We start from the raw sequence: 792 nt of genomic DNA on the forward strand, positions 1-792 counted from the left end.
GCGGAGCCTGCGGGCGCCCCCGCGGGCCCGGAGGACTTCGCCCGGGGCAGGAGTCGAGGGTTGCGAAAGGCTCCTCCGTAGGATGTGGGAGGGCTGATCCCTCCGCCCGGTCCGCTTCTGCCAGCCTGAGACCTGGGACCAGGGTGTCTGTTGCTCACTTTGGGGCTTAGTATGTGACTGTCCAGCCGGCGTTAGGAAGTGACCAAAGAGTGGGGAACAAATGGAATTATTTAAAAAACATAATTTGGCCATAACTGCAGAGGTTTCATGTACGTGTGGTCACTTCGCCCGCCTCCCTTCTCACTTTGTCCGTCCCTACCCTACCCACCCTCTCCACCCTCGCCTTAATTCTTTGCGCAAAGCCTGCCAAGTGGGCATCGGAGTCACGCTGTCAGAGTAGGACTTCAGCATTTCCGTCGCAAAAGTTCTATGTGTAGATTTCCTTGGACATGTAACAACACTTTCTAATACACGATGTTCCCCGATCTGAAGTCAAAAATGTCTGGGAGATGGCACCAAGTGGACTTTCACAAGACCTGCTTTTCATGTTGGTTGGAGTTTTGCCCTTTTGGGTGAATGTGAGTTCAAAGAAGTGATTAAATCTTTCTAGATGAAAGGTGGTGAGTTTTTCCCCACCCAAATTATTTGGAAAGTTACTGTAGTTTTCTGAATAAGCAGCTTATAGGATGAGTAAACAATAGCCAGTACTAATAGCCCCCCTGCTACCTTATACTTCTCTTCTACTCTGCACAAAGCCCTGTGATTGACTCTTTCCATGTTACTCAGTTCAGC

Source organism: Colobus angolensis, unplaced genomic scaffold, assembly GCF_000951035.1.
Source record: "Colobus angolensis palliatus isolate OR3802 unplaced genomic scaffold, Cang.pa_1.0 Scaffold281, whole genome shotgun sequence".
Lineage (NCBI taxonomy): Eukaryota > Metazoa > Chordata > Mammalia > Primates > Cercopithecidae > Colobus > Colobus angolensis.